Source organism: Schistocerca piceifrons, chromosome 5 (assembly GCF_021461385.2).
Source record: "Schistocerca piceifrons isolate TAMUIC-IGC-003096 chromosome 5, iqSchPice1.1, whole genome shotgun sequence".
NCBI classification, from domain to species: domain Eukaryota; kingdom Metazoa; phylum Arthropoda; class Insecta; order Orthoptera; family Acrididae; genus Schistocerca; species Schistocerca piceifrons.
The window spans coordinates 571,373,174-571,393,653 of NC_060142.1; positions in this window are offsets into that span (position 1 = coordinate 571,373,174).

Sequence of the window (20,480 nt, forward strand, 5' to 3'; positions counted from 1 at the left end):
ATATAGTTGTCAATAATTCCACTGCCCAAACATTATCAACCAAACATTCATCATTATGCATTTCCTTGCGTATTTTCTCATAAACACATCATTTCATCTCACTTTACAGTGCATGTCCTACCAACACGGAGTCTCCAATAAGAATGTTATGTCGATACACGTCCCTGTCCATTCGCTAACTGCTAGTCTGTCCAACCACAGAATCTCTTGCTGAGGGCGCAGAGCGCTGTCAGCGAAATAACCAGTCTATAGCGCTTCCAACATACAAACAGGCTACATACAGCGTGCATAGGAAACCGTGGTCGACTCGGTCTAACGGATGGTCGAAATCGATGGTGACATTTTTCAGACCCTTGCCCATTCTATTACGTTGCGGTATGCTTCTATGGTTGTTGAGGCATAGGAATTCAAACGATACGACGCTCGTGTGAGGAAATAAATGCAATTCAGCGGTTCGGATCTATCTGGAACTAGTCTTCAAAAAATAATTTTTTTCACTTGTACACGTGTTCACGATGAAATTAGATGTGAGCCACAATGTGTCGTCTTATTAAACGAAAATCTTGTCTTAATCGGGTAAATTGACACTGACAACGGGAAAACAGCATTTGTAATAGTCTGCCCATGATTTATAGATTTTATAATGAAGTCATTTACACATGTAGAAGACTTAGTTTCCCATCAACTGGTCAAAAGAAGTAATACGTCATAGCATTCGTCTACAATATAAGTAGTAGTAGTAGCTCTATACATCCGTAGATCTCTTTTTACAAGGATATAGGAGATGTCAGTATAATAATCATTGGACAGAAAATACCTGGTAGTATCAGAAAGTGAATTTAGGCCGTCGATTCACATGCTGGAAGGTGACAAGAAACGCAGCAGACACATAAAACAGACGAGTGGACCAGGCACGTATTGTGTGACCGCTTTTTTGTGGTTGGGCCGTGTATTGCGTGGAGCCCCACAAAACACGACGACTTGCTTGTTCGTGTAGTACGTCCCGTGTAAAACGGGCCTTAAACCTCGCCACAACACGCCGCTAGCGAGCTCTGCTTCCATTGCTCTCTGTCTCCGAGGGACGGATTGGAGGGGGGGGGGGGGTGATGGGAAGACGTGAGGAGCACCACGTATGCCAGCAGAGGGCGGGGGGGTTCACATAATCCCACTGCCTCCAATCTGATTGAAAGGCGCATCTCTTTAAGCAGCCGCTCTCAGAGCTTCGCCCAGATTCGGTGAACATTCGGACCCTTCTCAACCTTACTACGGTAAATTGCAGTGAGGAAATTACGTCGACGTAACATGATGCTACTAACAAGGGAACCTCCCCATCGCACCCCCCCCCCCCCTCAGATTTAGTTATAAGTTGGCACAGTGGATAGGCCTTGAAAAACTGAACACAGATCAATCGAGAAAACAGGAAGAAGTTGTGTGGAACTACGAAAAAAATGAGCAAAATATACAAACTGAGTAGTCCGTGGGCAAGATAGGTAACATCAATGACACTGCGAACTCAGGAGCGCTGTGGTCTCGTGGTTAGCGTGAGCAGCTGCGGAACGAGAGATCCTTGGTTCAAGTCTTCCCTCGAGAGAAAATTTTACTTTCTTTATTTTCGCAAAGTTATGATCTGTCCGATAGTTCATTGACGTCTCTGTTCACTGTAATGAGTTTAGTGTCTCTGTTCTACGACGGCACCGCAAAACCGTGCGATTAGTAGCCGAAAGGACGTGCTTCTCCAATGGGAACCGAAAACATTTGATCGCAAGGTCATAGATCAACCGATTCCTCAACAGGAAAACACGTCTGATACATTCTATACGACACTGGTGACGGCATGTGCGTCACATGACAGGAATATTTTGTAGATCCACCTAACTTGTACACTTGGCGAATGGGTAAAAAGATTCTTCTATCTTGCCCGATTTAGGTTTTCTTGTGGATGTGATAATCCCATTGGGGAGGCACGTCCTTTGCGGTCGCAAAACACAGACACTAAACTTATTACAGTGAACAGAGACGTCAATAAACGAACGGACAGATCATAACTTTGCAAAAAAAAGAAAGTAAAATTTTCACTTGAGGGAGACTTGAACCAAGGACCTTCCGTGCCGCAGCTGCTCACGTTAACCACGGGACCACGGCGCTCCTGAGCTCTCGCTATCCATGATGTTCCTTATCATGCAGATGAACTACTCAGTTTGTATATTTTGCTTATTTTTTTCATAGTTCCACACAACTTATTCCTGTTTTCTCGATTGATCTGTGTTCAGTTTTTCAAGGCCTATCCACTGTGCCAACTTATAACTAAATCTGAGGGGGGTGCGATGGGGAGGTTCCCTTGTAAGCGTTGTTAGTTACACCGACTTACCTGAGTGTATCAGCATTCAGATTGTTTGTTTCCAACAATAACATTACTCTTGTTATATTAGGTTGCTACATAACTTCTTAGCGTTTTTAGTTTGCTTTTTAGTATTCTTCTTGCCATGGATTTATTTACCCACTGTCATTTTTATTTGTATTTCACCGTTGTTATCTGATTTTACATATTGTCATCTCATTTGGAGAGGATGAGTGGAGCAGTGGACACTAGAAAATGGGGTGCCAAGTGGAAAAATAGAAACGTTTCCGACACATTCTTCTGTCTGAGATCAACAAAGGGATGACAGCAGCAAGGGCAGCCAGGGACATTTGCGACGTGTGTGAGGATAATGCTACTGGACGGAACAAGTTTTAAGGAGGATCATTTTGACGTTAGTGGCTCTCTACTTTCAGGAAGCAATTTGATAAACATCGTTTGAACCCATTAATGCACAACGCAGTGTACTCGAGAACTGGCAAATGTGATGAATTGTGATCATTGCACTATTGTGCGGCATTTGCAAGCAGTGGGAAAGGTTAAAAATTGGGTGTCTGGGTACCGGATGCTCTAAGCTAAAATCACAGAAGTCAGTGGGTGGTCGTCGGTTGGTTGGTTCATTTTGGGGGGGGGGGGGGGGGGGAGATCAAACAGCGAGGTCCTCGGTCCTGTTGGGTTAGGGAAGGATGAGAAGAGAAGTTGGCCGTGCCCTTTAAAAGGAACCATCCCGGAGTTTGCCTGAAGTGATTTAGGGAAATCACGGGAAACTTGAACCAGGATGGCCGGACGTGGGTTTGCATCGTCTTCCTCCCGAATGCGAGTCCAGTGTGCTAACCGCTACGCCCCCTCGTTCGGTGCGGGTGGCCGTATGTGCGCCTTTGGTTTTCTCGTCATCAATTGGCTCGTGAACAACATCGACCATACCTGTCCTGTATCGTTACTGGCGACGCGAAAGGGTATCTTTATGCTAATGCAGGGAAAAGGAAGGAATGGTTGAGCCCAAACAAAACAGCAACTCCCTGTACAAAGACCTGTGTGCATCCAAAAAAGGTAATGCTATCGATCTGGTGGAACATAGACGGTATGGTGAACTACACTCCTGGAAATTGAAATAAGAACACCGCGAATTCATCGTCCCAGGAAGGGGAAACTTTATTGACACATTCCTGGGGTCAGATACATCACATGATCACACTGACAGAACCACAGGCACATAGACACAGGCAACAGAGCATGCACAATGTCGGCACTAGTACAGTGTATATCCACCTTACGCAGCAATGCAGGCTGCTATTCTCCCATGGAGACGATCGTAGAGATGCTGGATGTAGTCCTGTGGAACGGCTTGCCATGCCATTTCCACCTGGCGCCTCAGTTGGACCAGCGTTCGTGCTGGACGTGCAGACCGCGTGAGACGACGCTTCATCCAGTCCCAAACATGCTCAATGGGGGACAGATCCGGAGATCTTGCTGGCCAGGGTAGTTGACTTACACCTTCTAGAGCACGTTGGGTGGCACGGGATACATGCGGACGTGCATTGTCCTGTTGGAACAGCAAGTTCCCTTGCCGGTCTAGGAATGGTAGAACGATGGGTTCGATGACGGTTTGGATGTACCGTGCACTATTCAGTGTCCCCTCGACGATCACCAGTGGTGTACGGCTAGTGTAGGAGATCGCTCCCCACACCATGATGCCGGGTGTTGGCCCTGTGTGCCTCGGTCGTATGCAGTCCTGATTGTGGCGCTCACCTGCACGGCGCCAAACACGCATACGACCATCATTGGCACCAAGGCAGAAGCGACTCTCAACGCTGAAGACGACACGTCTCCATTCGTCCCTCCATTCACGCCTGTCGCGACACCACTGGAGGCGGGCTACACGATGTTGGGGCGTGAGCGGAAGACGGCCTAACGGTGTGCGGGACCGTAGCCCAGCTTCATGGAGACGGTTGCGAATGGTCCTCGCCAATACCCCAGGAGCAACAGTGTCCCTAATTTGCTGGGAAGTGGCGGTGCGGTCCCCTACGGCACTGCGTAGGATCCTACGGTCTTGGCGTGCATCCGTGCGTCGCTGCGGTCCGGTCCCAGGTCGACGGGCACGTGCACCTTCCGCCGACCACTGGCGACAACATCGATGTACTGTGGAGACCTCACGCCCCACGTGTTGAGCAATTCGGCGGTTGTCCACCCGGCCTCCCGCATGCCCTCTATACGCCCTCGCTCAAAGTCCGTCAACTGCACATACGGTTCACGTCCACGCTGTCGCGGCATGCTACCAGTGTTAAAGACTGCGATGGAGCTCCGTATGCCACGGCAAACAGGTTGACGCTGACGGCGGCGGTGCACAAATGCTGCGCAGCTAGCGCCATTCGACGGCCAACACCGCGGTTCCTGGTGTGTCCGCTGTGCCGTGTGTGTGATCATTGCTTGTACAGCCCTCTCGCAGTGTCCGGAGCAAGTATGGTGGGTCTGACACACCGGTGTCAATGTGTTCTTTTTTCCATTTCCAGGAGTGTATGAATTGCACCCCGAGATGCGACCATCACTACTGACATTATTGTCAACAACTGAGGCATCTTGCAGACACAATCCAAGAACAACGACCAGTAAGACTACGCGAAGTGATGCTAGTCCACGATAACGCCCGCCCGCATTCTGCTAGACTGACAGATAACTCTGTACGGGAGTTGGGTTCTGCACCCACCTTATTCACCTGATCTTGCGCCATCACATTTTCACATTTTCCGCTCCCTATCGAACAGCCTGCAAGGAACTCCCTTTCGGATGAAAATACTGTCCGAGCATGGATCGACGAGTTCTTCACCTCAGACCCTTGAGATTTCTACACTCATGGTATCGAAAAGTTGTCCCAGTGTTGGGTGACTGCTGTAAATAACGAAAGAAAATATACTGTTGGCGACTAGAACCTCTGTTACGTGAATCTGTTGTGTTTTTAAACTTATGGAAAAACGTTACCACCCAATATATAACACAGCACCACAGAAGAATCCACAGCACTTCAAAAAAATGGTTCAAATAACTCTGAGTACTATGGGACTTAACATCTGTGGTCATGAGTCCCCTAGAACTTAGAACTACTTAAACCTAACTAACCTAAGGACATCACACACATCCATGCCCGAGGCAGAATTCGAACCTGCGACAGTAGCAGTCGCGCTGTTCCTGACTGAGCGCCTAGACAGCACTTCAAAATTATGTATATCCCTGTTATCAAGTGTACATATTGTCAATAAACTCACTAATGTGTTACTTTTGTGGATGCCTGCTCGTTTTTATTGGCCACCTCAACTATCGACCCATTCAAGATGACGCCAGGATACATCAAATACTGCATAACGTAAACAATTACGTCGCTGGAGAGACAAAGGCTGCTCCTGCCCCCCTCATGAACCGTGGACGTTGCCTTTGGTGGAATGGCTTGCGTGCCTCAGCGTTACAGATAGCCGTATTGTAGGTGCAGCCACAACGGTGGGGCATTTTTTGAGAGGCCAGACAAATGTGCGATTCCTGAAGAGGGGCAGCAGCCTTTTCAGTACTTGCAGGGGCGACAGTCTAGTTGGTTGATTGATCTAGCATTGTAATATCAGTCAAAACGGCCTTTCTGTGCTGGTACTCAAATGGCTGAATGAAGAGGAAATTACAGCCGTAATTTTTTCCCAGGGTATGCAGCTCTACACTATGGTCAGATTGTGACATGATCTTGTGTAAAGCATTCTGGAATAAAATGGTCCCCCATTTGGATCTTCGGGCGGGACTACTCATCAAGATGTCATCAGGAGAATCAAAACTGCCTTTCTAGGGATCGGAGTGTGGAATGTTATCCCTTAATCGCGCTCATAGGTTAGAAACTTTTAAAAGGGAAGTGGGTGGTTTAAAGGTAGATGTAATGGGAATTAGTGAAAGGGATACCTGGTCAGGTGAACACAGGACTGTAAACACATAATCAAATAGGATTACTGCCGGGATAGGTTTAAAAATTAATAAGAAATGAGACTTCGGGTAAGCTACTATGAATAGCATCGTGAATGCATTATCATAGCCAAGACAGACACAAAGGAAACATCCATCACGATGAAGAAATTGAAGCTGCCTTGTCACGGTCCGCGCGACTCACCTCGTCGGAGGTTCGAGTCCTCCCTCGGGCATGAGTGTGTGTGTTGTCCTTAGCGTAAGTTAGATTAATTAGTGTGTAAGGTTTGGGACCGATGACCTCAGCAGTTTGGTCCCATAGGATCTTACCACAAATTTCCAAAATTTCCATAGAAATTGAAGAAAAGTATGACGCAAAAGAAATTATTCAGATAGGTGAGAGAGACCAAAATTTGATAACGGGAAAATGAAGAGAAGGAAATATTGCAGGTGAATTTTGACTGGGAGAAAGGAATGAAAGAGGAGAACGCTTGGTAGAATTTTGTACATTGCATGATTTAATCTTGGCCAACACTTGCTTTAAGAATCATGAAAAACTGTTGTACACTGGAAGAGACCTGGAGACACCGGAAGGCTTCAGACTGATTATATAATGGTAAGTTACAGATTACGGAACCGTATTTTTAACTGTAACACATTTCGAGGGGAAGGTGTGAATTCTGATCACCATTTATTGGTTATGAACTGCCGATTAAAACTGAAGAAACTTCAGAAAGGAAGGAAATTAAGGTGACGGTAACTGGATACGTTGAAAGAACCACAGGTTGATGAGAGTTTCAGAGGGCCACCAGGCAATGATTGACTAACGAATACAGTAGAAGACAGATGGGTAGCTTTGAAAGATGAAATTGTGAAGGCAGCAGGGAATCAAATAGGTAAAAAGACAAGGCCTAGTAGAAATACTTGGATAATACGGTAGATATTGAATTTAACTGATGAAAGGAGAAAATATAAAAATGCATCAAATGAAATAAGCGAAACAGAATACAGACCCCTAAAAACTGAGATTGAGAGGAAGTGAAAAATGGCAAGTATGAATGGCTTGAGGCCAAATGATAGAGCGTACAGGAAAATTATACAGGCCTTTGTAGAAAAGAGAAACAGCTGTATAAATACTAAGATTTCAGATGGAACGCCAATACTAGGCAAAGAAAGGTAAGCTGTAAGGTGGAAGAAGTATATAGAGGGTCTATAAAAGGGAGATCAACTTGAAGGCAGTATTACAGAAACTGAACAAGACGTAAATGAAGATTTGATGGGAGATATGATACTCCGGGAAGGATTTGACAGAGCACTGAAAAACCTAAGTCGAAACAAGTTTTTAGAAGTAAATGACATTCAGTTAGTACTATTGATAGCCTTGGGGGAGCCACCCATAACAAAAAGCTTTCTCGTGAGCAAGATTTATGCGACAAACGGAATACACTAAGACATAAAAAGAAGAATGTAATAATTCAAATTCCAAAGAAAACATATGCTAAACGACATAAATATTATCGAACTATCAGTTTGATAAGTCACGATTGCAAATTACTGATAGAGGCCGACCCCGGGGCAGATCAGTTTGGATTTTGGTGAAGTGTAGTAAGACGCGAGGCAGTGCTGACTCTACGACTTATCTTAGAAGATCAATTAAGGAAAGGGAAATCTATGTTCATAGCTTTTGTAGACTTAGAGAAAGCTTTTGACAATAGTGACTGGAATACTCTCTCTGAAATTCTGAAGACAGCACAGGAAAAAGAAAAATAGAGGGAGTGAAAGACTATTTACAACTAGTACGGAAGCCAGACTGCAGTTATAAGAGACGAGGTGCACGAAAGAGAAGCAGTGGTTGCGAAGGGAGTGAGACAGGGCTGTAGCCCATCCCCAATGTAAGCTCTACATTGAGAAGCAGTAAAGGAAAGCAAAGAAAAATTTGAAGTAGGAATTAAGGTTCAGACAGAAGAAATAAAAACTTTGATGTCTGTCGATGACACTGTAATTCTGTCAGAGACAGCAAATGATTTGCAAGGGCAATTAAACGGAATAGACAGTGTCTTGAAAGGAGAATATAAGATGAACATCAACAAAAGCAAAACAAGGATAACTGAATGGTTGGAATTAAATCAGGTGATGCTAATAGAATTACATCAAGAAACGAGTAGTAGCTGAGATTTGCTATTTGGGCAGCAAAATAACTGATTATGGCTGAAGTAGAGAGGATATAAAATGTAGACTGGCAATGGCACTAATAGCGTTTCTGGAGAAGAGAAATTTGCTGATGTCAAGTATATGTTTAAGCGTCAGGAAGTCTTTACTGAAAGTATCTGTATGGAGAGTAGCCATGTGTGGAAGTGAAACATGGATGATAGAGAGTTTAGACAAGAAGAGAATAGAAGCTTTCGAAATGTATGCTACAAAAGAACGCTGAAGATTAGATGGGTAGATCATGTAAGTAATGAGAAGGTACTGAATAGAACTGTGGAGACAAGAAAGCTGTGGCATAATCTGACTAGAAGAAGCGATCAGTCGATAGGACACATTCCGAGACACCGAGGGCTCACCAATTTAGTATTGGTAAAATTTATAGAGGGAGACCAAGAGATGACTGTAGTTAGCATATTCAGAAGGATGTAAGTAGCAGTAATTATTCGGAAAAGAAGAAGGTCGCACATGATAGAGTAGCATGGTGAGCTGCATCAAACCAACCTTCAGACTGAAGACCACAAAAAACAGAAGTTGCACCTGATACGTGAAATGATATGTCAAGATAAAGAAGCTATGTGATATGCTTACAGCAGCGGATAAATTACCCTATAGCAGCTTGCAGACAGTTCTCAAAATAGTCGTAATATTGTAATAGCACAGTTTTTTATTTGGAACAACTGTACAGTTATTATTTGCTCTTCGTTGGAGTGCAGTTTATCTAATTACTGTATTTTGTAAGTTTTATTTATAAGAAAATGTTTTATTCTGATGTTCTTTAATTTTAAATATTGCACATTTCAACGTTGTGATGTATGCTTTTCCAGACTTCCATGTGCAGTTCGCCATTCCACATCTCGCTCTCGATAGGTCACTGATACACTGTAATGCAGACGCAAAGAATGTCTCCCAAGAACCGCGTTATAGCGGGATTTTCCCTTAATTTTTCAGATTATGATGGTGAGATGGCAAGCTAAGGAATAGCCAGCGATTATTTAAAAAAGAAAATAAAGGTGGCAGAAGGAACGAATGCTCTGAGTCAGTTTCTGGGGCATGTTGGGTATACTGGAGTACTGCGATGACAAAAGATCGCCTGTGAAAGGCAACTATGCTGATTGCAGTTCAGGTCCAGGAGATAATTTTAGTCTGCACGTGATACTCAAATCAGTGTTGACTTTGCTGCAGAGGGAAATTTTCGTTCTGGAACGTCTATACTATTTTGTAAACTCCGCAATCTGCTACCCGTGCAGGGCAGGATAATACGGGAGAATTATTGATGGCATTAGTGCCGGCGTTTGCGGCCATCAAGCTGTCGTCTGGCCATGTTTCATGTCGTGATGCACTGCTGCCGCAGGCGGGCATGCGGCCAGAAATACCGGCTGACGTCACTGCGCCGCGTTTCCCGTTTTTACGGAAGGGGGAGCACGCAGGTGAAGCGTTAGGCCGCCTCCGTCGGCCTTGAGTATTAATACTACCTTACCGCGAGAGGGGGGCCGTAAATGAAGACCATTTCAGGCGACTACTGCCATTGTCACTTTTCCCCGCTCGGCGATCGTACTATTTTTGCGTTTCACAGACCGCTTTTAGGAAAATGCGTCACGCCACATCTGGACAGAGCAACAGTAGAAAGCGCTATTTTCATAGATTTCTCTGTCTAGTAGATTTGGCCCTGTTTCTATGTTTCCATACAGTGTATCGATACGTGGAACTGTTTCAGTGTTTCGGAACGGCTGTGGTTCACTGTTTCGAGACAGTGGTGTTTCATTCCGCCCCTGTCTCGGATAACCGCACCAGATTCGATCTCGAGCCAGACACAGAAACTGTATCGTTGTTTCAAAATAAGGCTGTTTCAGTCCACCTGTGCGTGGAACGGACTAATCGTATCGAAACAGTGATGTTTCATTCCGCTCTGTGTCGTACAAGATTCGGGCTAGGCACAGGTACTGAAACACAACATACCACTTCGTGAAACACTTTCAAGAGTGTCGAAATCTCTTTGACAAGCAATAGCATGAAGCTTAAGATATCCGAAAATAAAGCTCCGTTTCTAGCTGACTGTCCTATTACGAAATGGCGTAACATCTGCTTTATAAACACTAACCAAACAATAAAACAACGCATACTATTCACATTCAAAATAATAAATATGTGAAAATCATTCGATTAAATTACACTTTTTTTTATAACGTACGCTTCTCTTTTCATGTACAGTAATCATATTAAGAAACGCAAGTAAGCCTACAACATTTTGAATAAAAAAAGGCGTAGAGTGACAGTTATTAGACATATACATAAATTTGATGTAGGTATAATTGCAAGCAATCTGACATATCATTGATAGTGTAATGGTGAGCGGGAAGGACTGGAAAGCATGGTGAATTTATAGTAACGGTTCGAAACACCTCGAAAGACAAAATTTTTTTCTGTTATATTTTGTTATTTATTCGAATTATTTGGCGTTATTTGTGAGTCTATAGTCACTGTGCCTATTATCCACAATGATTCCCTTAGTGTGCATGGAAATTAGCAGGATGGGTATATTACCCATACTAACGGAATGTGGGAATCCCAGTAGCATATCCGTTGTTTCTGCAGTTTGCTACCACCTCCAGTTTCGTTCGTGGTGGTTCTCCTGTCTTCAGCTATGGCTGTCCTCAGCCAATTGAAAAGTATGAAAGTCACACAACACGAAAGCAGCGCATTTGCTGCAGGAAATACGAAACTGCCAAGACGCCCAAGTGATAGTTTCATACTTTCTGCGATACGATTAGCGCTCTCACACCTCATTTGTGTTTGTATGGACATACTTATACAGCAGACATTCAAGATGATAAAATGTGTAGGTTTTTTAGATTACAAAAAACAAACTGTTTCACTGTTTCGAAACAGCGTATCGAAACATTACATTGTACTGTTTCATTTGCTTCGAAACAGTTACGTGTTTCAGTTTGCCCATCTCTACTGTCTAGTATAATAAAAACGAAACCGTAAAGCATTGTCGGTTAAGCATTGTCGGCCGGGAGGCTTTGAGGGGTGCCCTCTCTGACAATACTCTTTTGCGCCACAGTGTGCGAACATGTGTTCAGTGAGAGTGCCTTGTTGAGTTTTAGTTTTTATTATTAATTTTGTTGATGGGTATGCCAAAGAAGGCGGAGTCGCAATGCAGATGACTGTGTTTATTTACCGCAGTCTCGAAACATGCCCTTCTGTGGGTCTAAAGCAGTGGTACAGTAATACAATCATGACATCGACAACTCGCCACATAAAAGAAATTTCTTAAAATTCTTAACATGAATTATGTACTAATACTTCATACAAGGTGGTTAAAAACAATCTGAAAAGCTTGTAAGGATGTTGCACGGTAGGTTGTGATGAGAAGAAATTGTTTTAAAAAATCGGTATGTTACGCCGTTTCCGAATTAAGTAGCACTGCAGTTAGGCAATCAGGCCCTTGCGCGCGAAAACTCAAGCGGCCCGCCAGAGACAGTGTTGCTAAACGTGTTCTTCGTTTGGTTTCCTAAAATCGAACAAGAGAACGATGCAAAAATTGGACTTGTGAAGGTGGTAAGGATCGAACCTAATTCACAGCCTAAGCAGTCTGGGTATGAAAACAACTCACACGAATTTTATCTGGCGGGCCGCTTGAATTTGTGCCCGCAACGGTCAGATTGGCTAACTTCAATGGTAATTAACTCGAAAACATTACAAACAATCGGATTTTTTTCGTAACAGTTATTTCTCAGCACATCTTACCCTGCAACACTCTTACAAACTTTCCAGATTGTTTCTGACCGCCCTGTGTAATGTAACTTAACAGTAATTATATGTTTTGGGTCGCTGAATTAATAATCGCTGTTTATTGGGAAGAAAACACACGTTTACTTTAACTGAACGCTGTAAGGTAATTTACTGAAATATTGCCCTTCGGCAGCTACAAGCTTTTCCCAACTTTCGGGTAGCAAATGGGTTCCGCGACAAAAAAAAAAAATGTTCTTGTGGCTTTGAGGTCATCCACTCAAGGAGTCAGATTTAGAGATGCTACGTAAAAAGATGCGAAGCGTTGTTCAGAAAGACCGTGCTACATGGTCCCAAATAGATGGTAATCGTAAGGGCCATTGTCTGTTACATAAGGCAAGTGGGTTAAGACATCCCATCCAAGTCCGTTCAAGGTTTCCTTCATTCGATTTTCAACATGTGGTTTGGTATTCTCATGAAACATAATGACTTTGTCTTGTCTCTGATTATATTCGTGGTGTTCATCTTTAAGTGCGTGATTCAGAATGCTTAAACGTGCTTCGTAGCATTCACCATTCACCGCCTGACCCGTTTCCAGCAGGTCGTGTACGGCACATCGACCAAGAAGCATTTTGTCACTCACCTAAAAATCGCTGCCTCTGAATCGTCGAAGCCAATTTCTGCACGTTGTTTCCGACAGCGCATGTCACCTATATGCTTCAACAAGCGAACGGTGACCTTCCTAGCCCAATTTCTTTAGATGAAGGCAGATGAGTATCACTTCGCGCAAATGCTGTTTGGTAGGTACAGCACCTGCCATGTTCAAGGCACTGAATAGGTATGCTCTTTCAATCCACTCAAAAGTCACACACAGTTCTGAAATTCTATTATTTCCACAGTCAAATAGGTCTCCTGTAGCTGCTCGCTACGGCACACTAGTACACTTACTCTCTTCGTCAACAGCGACAGTTAATTCAAGCTATCAAACACGAGAAGTCTCGCGCCAGTACAACTCTGTACGTGCTCTGTACATCGCGTATTATGGGTCTACTTCTCTAATATTAGACATTTAATATCGTAATTATAGTTAAATGTGCCACTACTGAGCGACTGGGCGTAACACCAGGAGCTCACAGTTTTCTATTCGTGGGTTTATTATAGTATTGTAAGTTGCTAATGTATTTATTTTAAACTAAATTACAGTTCCCAGAAGGAATTTTCACTCCGCAACGGAATGAGCGTTGATTTGAGACTTCCTGGCAAATTAAAACTGTGTAACGAACCGTGTTCGAACCCGCGTCCTTTGCTATTTGCGAACAACTGCTCAACCGACTGAGCTATGCAAGTACGACTAGTTTCGAACAAACGTACACTCCCCTGGAGAGCGAAAATTCGTTCTGGAAGCAATGCCGTAGGCTGTGGCTAAGGAATTTACGTCGATATCCTTTCTTCCAGGAGTGCTAGTCTCGGTAGGTATGCAGGAGATCTGCGAGTTTGGAAGGCAGGAGAAAAGATACTGGTAGAAGTACAGCTGTGAGAGCGGTTTCTCACTTGCGCTAGAGTAGCTCAATTGGTTGAGTACCTCTCACAGGAGGCAGAGGTCCCAGGTTTGAGACCTAGTCCGGCATACAATTTTCATCTGCCAGGAAGTTTTAAACTATGATTGTATATGCTAACACTTGGTTCAAGAATCATGAAGGAAGGGTGTATACATGGAAGAACCCTGGAGAAACTAGAAGGTATCATATAGATTATATAATGGTAAGACAGAGATTTAGGGACCAGGTTTTAAATTCTAAGACAATTCCAGGGGCAGATGTAGACTCTGACCACAATCTATTGGTCATGAACTGTAGATTAAAACTAAAGAAACTGCAAAAACGTGAGAATTTAAGGAGATGGGACCTGGATAAACTGACTAAACCAAAGGTTGTACAGAGTTTCAGGGAGAGCATAAGGGAACAATTGACAGGAATGGGGGAAAGAAATACAGTAAAAGAAGAATGGGTAGCTTTGAGGGATGAAGTAGTGAAGGCAGCAGAGGATCAAGTAGGTAAAAAGACGAGGGCTCGTAGAAATCCTTGGGTAACAGAAGAAATATTGAATTTAATTGATGAAAGGAGAAAATATAAAAATGCAGTAAATGAATCAGGCGAAAAGGAATACAAACATCTCAAGAATGGGATCGACGGGAACTGCAAAATGGCTAAGCAGCGATGGCTAGAGGACAAATGTAAGGATGTAGAGGCTTATCTCACTAGGGGTGAGAAAGATACTGCCTACAGGAAAATTAAAGAGACCTTTGGAGAAAAGAGAGCCACTTGTATGAATATCAAGAGCTCAGATGGAAACCCAGTTCTAAGCAAAGAAGGGAAAGCAGAAAGGTGGAAGGAGTATATAGAGGGTCTATACAAGGGCGATGTACTTGAGGACAATATTATGCAAATGGAAGAGGATGTACATGAAGATGAAATGGCAGATATGATACTGCGTGAAGAGTTTGACAGAGAACTGAAAGACTTGAGTCGAAACAAGGCCCCGGGAGTAGACAACATTCCATTAGAATTACTGACAGCCTTGGGAGAGCCAGTCCTAACAAAACTTTACAGTCTCGTGAGCAAGATGTATGAGACAGGCGAAATACCCTCAGACTTCAAGAAGAATATAATAATTTCAATCCCAAAGAAAGCAGGTGTTGACAGATGTGAAAATTACTGAACTATCAGTTTAATTAGCCACAGCTACAAAATAATAACGCAAATTCTTTACACACGAATGGAAAAACTGGTAGAAGCTGACTTCGGGGAAGATCAGTTTGGATTCCGTAGAAATATTGGCACACGTAAAACAATACTGACCCTACGTCTTATCTTAGAAGAAAGATTAAGGAAAGGCAAAACTACGTTTCTAGCATTTGTAGACTTAGAGAAAGCTTTCGACAATGTTCACTGGAATACTCTCTTTCAAATTCTAAAGGTGGCAGGGGTAAAATACAGGGAGCGGAAGGCTATTTACAATTTGTACAGAAACCAGATGGCAGTTATAAGAGTCGAGGGGCATGAAAGGGAAGCAGCGGTTGGGAAGGGAGTGAGACAGGGTTGTTGCCTCTCTCCATTGTTATTCAATCTGTATATTGAGCAAGCAGAAAAGGAAACAAAAGAAAAATTCGGAGTAGGTATTAAAATCCATGGAGAAAAAATAAAACTTTGAGGTTCGCCGATGACATTGTAATTCTGTCAGAGACAGCAAAGGGCTTGGAAGAGCAGTTGAACGGAATGGATAGTGTCTTGAAAGGAGGATATAAGATGAACATCAACAAAAGCAAACCAAGGATAATGGAATGTAGTCGAATTAAGTCGGGTGATGCTGACGGAATTAGATCAGGAAATGAGACACTTAAAGTAGTAAAGGAGTTTCGCTATTTGGGGAGCAAAATAACTGATGATGGTCGTAGTAGAGAGGATATAAAACGTAGGCTGGCAATAGCATGGAAAACGTTTCTGAAAAAGAAAGAGAAATTTGTTAACATCGAGTATAGATTTAAGTGTCAGGAAGTCGTATCTGAAAGTATTTGTATGGAGTGTAGCCACGTATGGAAGTGAAACATGGACGATAAATAGTTTGGACAAGAAGAGAATATAAGCTTTCGAAATGTGGTGCTACAGAAGAATGCTGAAGATTAGATGGGTAGATCACATAACTAATGAGGAGGCATTGAATAGAATTGGGGAGGAGTTTGTGGCACAACTTGACTAGAAGAAGGGATGGGTTGGTAGGACATATTCTGAGGCGTCAAGGGATCACCAATTTAATATTGGAGGGCAGCGAGGAGGGTAAAAATCGTAGACTGAGACCAAGAGATGAATACACTAATCAGATTCAGAAGGATGTAGGTTGCAGTAGGTATTGGGAGATGAGGAAGATTTCACAGGATAGATTTGCATGGAGAGCTGCATCAAACCAGTCTCAGGACTGAAGACCACAACAACTACTACATGCTACTATACAAAAGAAAAGAACACGACGCTAAGTTGACCATATATTGTTTTTAAGCCGATGGATTTAACTGCCATTTGTCTGCAATAGAATCAATCTGACTTGTCGGAATGAGGAAGAAACACACGAACGTCGACTCCGCTGTTTCAGCGCCGTCCTGGAGTCCTAGCTAGTGCCGACCCGCTGTGCGTTCGTTGCGTGTCTGTGGTACAAACTGCAGAGGGCGTAACTGCATTCCCGCGCCAGTGAAAGCCGCCTTCTTGGCTGCACTTAAATGTCAGCAGCGAAATCCGGTGCGGGCGCCAGCAATCACTGCTTCTCAGCCGTCCGGGTACTACAGCCGCGGGCAAGGTCTCGCCTGCAGGTTAGTAAGGCCCACTGCTGGAGAATTTGTGTTTCGATCTCGAGAACAGGTCCAGCTGATGAAGTCGACAGAAATTCATTAACACACTACCTCGACACGCACGGAACGAGACGGATCGAGTAACGAAAGAACTATTTGTCGTCGCACATTGGTCAGCGACGTTTGTCTACCTTGAATTATGTCCTTACAGCTGTCGAAAAATTTCAACTTTTCGGATCAGCTCATTGGCAACAGGCGAGCGGTGTACCGCAGTCGTATTCTAGCGCAGCGACTGGAGACAATGGCGGATATCTGCACAGCCATACTAAATACGACGCGAGTAAGTGTTTTGGCCACCGAAAGAAACGAATGCAGATGCCTGTAGATTCAAATGGTTCCTGTTTTCAAGGCGAAAATTACAAACTGAATATATTTCCTGAGTACAATAATTTATACGAGGTGTCTAAATAGTCTTGTTCTTACACAGTGTGTTCTGCTGCTATAGGCACAAACGAAAGGAGCGAGCAGAGGACAGTGAAACCAGCAGAAACATAAATATAAAAAAAATTGATGTATGAATGTGTGTGAGTCTGTGTGTGTCTCTCGCACTCCACCTAATCCACTGAACCGATTTCAGCAAACTTTATTCACATACACCTTCTTGTCGGGCAATAATCGTTTTGGGGGTAAGGTCGACCTACCTATCGTTGTTCAATGAATGCGACATCGTAAACACATAGTTCAAGAAATATGATGTCATAAACACTGAGACCCGTGAAAAACTGTAGCATCATGAGTGACGTTTTAAAATATTTATTCTTTACTACTGCGACATTCTTACAGTCCAGTCAACTTAGGGAAATTCCTGAAACTTCGCAGCGCGTTTGAAAACCTTCAGCTGCGAAAATAATAGCCGTCTACAGAGCTTTGAAGAGACGTTGCCATAGAGATGTTTACAAAATAGCGTTGCAGACACACGAAGCAGCTGTACTTATACATTTGTACGTTATACATATTTCTTTGTAAGACTGTTTCATAATTTCAAGGTGTTTTCACTAATACGTGGGAATTCATTCTTTTTTTTTCAGTATTACACTACAAACATTGTGCGTGCCAATCTCGCAACACTGATAATGTCGAAGGTTGTATTTATTTCTAAACACCAAAAGCGGAGAGAAAATTACAAAGTGAGAAAATGCCCACCCTTTGATTTTACCATCGTTCCAGTTACATAAGTGCTGGTAAATATCGTTTCGACGACAAGTCTATCGGCTGTAGCTCACAAGTTCAACCACCTCTCACGTCCCCCGGCTTGAACCCGTTGGATTAATCATTAATCATTAATTCTTGTTCCATAGATCATGAATACGATATTTCGTAATGATGTGGAATGTATCACTTTAACATAAGTTTTCTTTACACAAATTAATTAATTAATTAAATTTTTTTGTTTTTATTTTTATTTTTTATTTTTTTTACAGTTACTACTTCATATCTAAGAATTCATCTATTGAGTAGGAGGAGTTCTCATTCAGAAATCCTTTTAATTTGCTTTTAAGTGTTGGTTGGCTATCTGTCAGACTTTTAATACTATTTGGCAAATGACCAAAGATTTTTGTGGCAGCATAATTCACCCCTTTCCGTGCCAAAGTGAGATTTAATCCAGAACAGTGAATATCATCCTTTCTTCTAGTGTTGTAGCTACGCACTTCGCTGTTATTTTTGAATAGGGATGGGTTATTAATGACAAATTTCATAAGTGAATATATGTATTGCGAAGGTATTGTGAATATCGCGAGTTTCTTAAATAAATGTCTGCAAGGTGATCTTGGGTGGGCTCCAGCTATTATTCTGATTACACGCTTTTGTGCAATGAATACTTTCTCTCTTAGTGACGAATTGCCCCAAAATATGATGCCATATGAAAGCAGTGAATGAAAATAGGCTTAGTACGTTAATATGTGATATGTTTATCACCAAAATTTGCAATAACCTTAATAGCATAAGTAGCTGGACCTAGCCGTTTCAGCAGATCATAGATGTGTTTCTTTCAATTCAATTTCTCATCAATGCACAAACCCAGAAATTTTGAGTATTCTATCTTAGCAACAGACTTCCGTTCATAGTCTATATTTGTCAATGGTGTTATGCCATTTACTGAACAGAATTGTATAAACTGTGTTTTCTCAAAATTTAGTGAGAGTCCATTTGCAGAGAACCACTTAATAAGTTTTGAAAGACATTATTTGCAACTTCCTCAGCTGATTCTTGCTTCTGGGGTCTGATTACTATTTTTGTATCATCGGCAAAAAGAACTAGCTTTGCATACTTATGAATATAGAGTGGCAAGTCGTTAATATATATTGAGAACAGTAAGGGACCCAAGACTGAACTCTGTGGGACACCATTCTTGATACCTCCCCAGTTAGAGGACTCTGCTGGTTTTTGTAGACTATCTGTACTGTTAATTTTAACCTTCTGCATTCTTTCAGTTAACTAAGAATTAAACCATTTGTGCACTGTCCCACTCATACCACAATACTTAAGCTTATCTAGAAGAATTTCATGATTTTCACAATCAAAAGCCTTTAAGAGATCACAAAATATCCCAATGGGTGGTGTTCGGTTATTCATTGCATTTAATATTTGATCAGTGAAAGCATATATAGCATTTTCTGTTGAAAAGACTTTCTGAAAACCAAACTGACATTTTGTTAGTACTTCATTTTTACAAATATGTGATGCTACTCTTGAATACATTACTTTTTCAAGAATTTTGGATAAAGCTGTCAGAAGTGAGATTGGGCGGTAGTTGTTAGCATCAGATCTATCCCCTTTTTTATCCAATGGTTTAACAATAGCATATTTCAGTCTACCTGGAAAAATGCTCTGTTTCAGTGAGCTACTACATATGTGGCTGAGAATCCTACTTATTTGTTGGGAACAAGCTTTTAGTACTCTGTTGGAAATCCCATCAATTCCATGTGTGCTTTTACTTTTGAGTGAATTTATTATTTTCCTAATTTCAGTAGAAGAGGTGGGTTGAATTTCAGTTTTATAAATTGCGTAGGTACTGCTTCTTCCATATACTGCCGTGCATTTTCTAATGAATAGCTGGAACCTATTTTCTGTACAACAGTTAAAAATGATTATTAAAAATGTTTTCTATTTCTGACTGCTTGTTAACAAACTTTGCATTGTGTTTGATAGAAATAGAGTCTTCCTGTGCTCTCGGTTGCCCTGTTCCCCTTTTCACAATATTTCAAATTGTTTTAATTTTATTATCAGATGTGCTAATCTCAGACATATTTTTTATGTGAGGATATTCAGAAGTTTTTGTGTATTGAAGCCATATTGATAATGTCGATGCACTACGAGAACGCATTGTGGATGGTTGTCATCGCATTCGGAACACGCCTAGGATGTCTGAACGTGTGAGGGTACTGATGAGGAGACGTGCTGAAACCTCCTTTCACATGAACATGTGAAACGTTTGTAATAATGTTTTTGTCTTCAAGTATACATGTTCAGTTTCAATCCTTGGGGACTCTCTTATAAGATACTTATGTACTTAATGATAACACATAGATCGGGTAAACTATTTGTTTCTGGAACTGTGCTTATCAGTATTATTTGCTTGTTTCGATGTCTTCTAGCCGCCTTTTTCATTTGTACCTATAACACTCTGTATACACGAGTTCAACCAGTAGTGGGCCACATTTGTGACTGGATTCACGACTTTTTAGAAAATAGAACTCAGTACGTTACTCTTAACGTGACAAAACCGGCAAATACACTACTGGCCATTAAAATTGCTACACCAAGAAGAAATGCAGATGATAAACGGGTATTCATTGGACAAATATAATATACTAGAACTGACATGTCATTACATTTTCACGCAATTTGGGTGCA